This window comes from Nomascus leucogenys, chromosome 9 (genome assembly GCF_006542625.1).
Source record: "Nomascus leucogenys isolate Asia chromosome 9, Asia_NLE_v1, whole genome shotgun sequence".
Taxonomy (NCBI): domain Eukaryota; kingdom Metazoa; phylum Chordata; class Mammalia; order Primates; family Hylobatidae; genus Nomascus; species Nomascus leucogenys.
Genome location: NC_044389.1, coordinates 41140610 through 41143664, shown reverse-complemented (window position 1 = coordinate 41143664; position 3055 = coordinate 41140610). Strand labels below are relative to the sequence as shown.

Here is a 3055-nt window from a genome sequence, read left to right as displayed (position 1 = left end):
ATAACACTCAGGCTCCTGCACCTACTGGTTTCTACAGGCCCTGAAACCAGCCCATTTTCTGTACCATGACTCTTCAGTCAGTCATTCAAGTCAGTTCATTCAATGCATGTCTGTTGAAAGAAAATAGGTTGTTTTGACGGCTATTTCCTCACTCATTCAACTAGTGATTGCCTATACTCCCCCTTCTTACAGTCTTTTCCTGACTAATGCTACCCCATACATTATTTTTACATATTTAAAAATTATAAAATATGGCTGGGCACAGTGGCTCACGCCTGTAATCCCAGCACTTTGGGAGGCCGAGGTGGGCGGATCACCTGAGGTCAGGAGTTCGAGACCAGCCTGGCCAACATGGTGAAACCCCGTCTCTACTAAAAATATAAAAATTAGCTGGGCGTGGTGGCGGGTGCCTGTAATCCCAGCTATTCAGGGTGCTGAGGCAGGAGAATCGCTTGAAACCGGAAGGCAGAGGTTGCCGTGAACCGAGGTCGTGCCACTGCACTCCGGCCTGGACAACAAGAGCGAAATTCCATCTCAAAAAAAGAAAACAAAAGATAAAATATATCACACACTTGCATAAGAATCCCAAAATGTATAGTTTAAGGAATAATTGTAAAGCAATCGCACATTTATTTAATTTCATTTATTTATTTTTAAGTTCAGGGGCACATGTGCAGGTTTGTTACTTAGGTAAACTTGTTTCATGGGGGTTTGTTGTACAGAGTATTTCATCACCCAGGTATTAAGTCTAGTATCTATTAGCTATTTTTTAAAAAATCTTCTCCCTCCTCCCACCCTTCACCCTGCTACAGGCCCCAGTGTGTGCTGTTCTCCTCTATGTATCCATGTGTTCTCATCATTTAGATCTCACTAAATGAGAACATGCGGTATTTGGTTTTCTATTCATGTGTTAGTTTGCTAAGGATAAGGCCTCCAGCTCCATCCATGTCCCTGCAAAGACATGATCTTATTCTTGTCTATGGCTGCATACTATTCCATGGTATATAGGTTCCACATTTTCTTTATCCAGCCTATCATTGATGGGCATTTAGGTTGATTCCATGTCTTTGTTATTGTGAATAGTGTTGCAGTGAACATACACATGCGTCTTTTTTTTTTTTAATGAGGCATTTTATTTGTAAATATATGTATTGCATCCCTAGAGAAAGAATCCCAGGATTTTCCCTCCTGTGTGTTTTCGTCTTGCTTCTTCATGGTCCGTGATGCCAGCTGAGGTTGTCGGTATAGTGAAACCAAACGGGTGGGATGGAAGCCGATTATTCTGCCATTTTTCTAGATCTTTGAGTCGCACATGAAATCTGGGGCTGATCACTCCACACTTGTTTAGCCTATCTGGAGGTACACAACAGTTTTCCAAGCTCTGTGATCATCAATGATTTCAAATTTGCCAATGTAAGCATGCTTCATCATCACAGTGAGAAACCGGATAATGACTTTGGAGCATGGCCTAATAAGCACCTGGCGTTTGCCTCTCTTCTGCATTGTTGATCCTCTTGAGAGCATCAGCCAGGACATTCGTGTGCACCATTGTGGCGGCGCAGAAAGATGGTGGAAAGAGGACGAGGCTGTGTCTTTATAATAGAATGATTTCTACTTCTTTGGGTATATGCCCTGTAATGGGATTGCTGGGTCAAATGGTATTTCTGTCTTTAGGTCTTTGGGGAATCACTACATTGTCTTCCACAATGGTTGAACTAATTTACACTCCCACAAACAATGTATCAGCATTCTTTTCTCCATAACCTTGCCAGCATCTGTTACTTTTTTGACTTTACAATATTGCCATTCTGACTGGTGTGAGATGGAATCTCATTGTGGTTTTGATTGGCATTTCTCTAATGATCAGTGACATTGAGCTTTTTTTCATATGATTGTTGGTCACATATATGTTTTATTTTGAAAAGTGTCTGTTAATGTCCTTTGTCCACTTTTTTAATGGTGTTGTTTGTTTTCTTCTTGTAAATTTGTTTAAGTTACTTATAGATGCTGCATATGGGCCTTTGCCAGATGCATAGCTTGCAAAAATTCTCTCCCATTCCGTAGGTTGTCTGCACTCTTTTTTTATTCTTTCTTTCTTTTTTTTTTTTTTTGCTGTGCAGAAGCTCTTTAGTTTAATTAGATCCCATTTGTTAATTTTTGCTTTGTTGCAATTGCTTTTGGCATCTTTTTCAACTGCAAACAGGGATAGTTTGACTTCCACACTTCCTATTTGGATGCTCTTTATTTCTTTCTTTTGCCTGATTGCCCTGGCCAGAACTTCCAATACTATGTTGAATCAGAGTGGTGAGAGAGGATATTTTTGTCTTGTGCCAGTTTTCAGGGGGTATGCTTCCAGCTTTTGCCCATTCAGTATGATGTTGGCTGTGGGGTTGTCATATATGGCTCTTATTATTTTGAGGTATGTTTCTTCAATACCTAGTTTATTGAGAGTTTTTAGTTCACAATGGATGTCAAATTTTATCAAAAGCCTTTTCTGCATCTATTGAGATCATCAGATGGTTTTTATCTTTAGTTCTGCTTATGTGATGAATCAGATTTATTAATTTACATATGTTGCACCAACCTTGCATCCCAGGGATAAAGCCTACTTGATGATGGTAGGCAAGCTTTTTGATGTGCTGCTGGATTCAGGCAAACACACATGTAAACAATACCCAAGTTAAGAATCAGAAACTTGCCAGTTAACTCACAGACCTATTGTATGTTTCTTCTTGCTTTTACCCTTTCCTTTCAACTCTTGTTTTTTTCTTTGCAGCATTATTATGTTTGCAAATATTTAAAATTATAATATTGTTTTTTCTTTTTTTGAGTGGCATTAAAGTGAAATTATGTTGAATCCTTTGTTGACTTTTATTTTTTGCTTAATTTCATGTTTATGAAAGCCATTTTATTGATGTGAATATCTATAGCTAATTTTTAATTTTGGAGAGCATTCCAGTTTGTCAACATATTACCATTTATTTATTCACTCTACTGTTAATGGATATTTGGATTATTTCCAGTTTGGGGCTATAACATCAACGATGCTACAAAC

General features: G+C 38.5%; 1 pseudogene; it reads right to left on the bottom strand.

Annotated features, from left to right (window-relative positions):
- Positions 1 to 1159: 1159 nt before the first annotated feature.
- LOC100597339 lies at positions 1160 to 1552 on the bottom strand (annotated as a pseudogene).
- Between the last annotated feature and the right edge of the window lie 1503 nt (positions 1553 to 3055).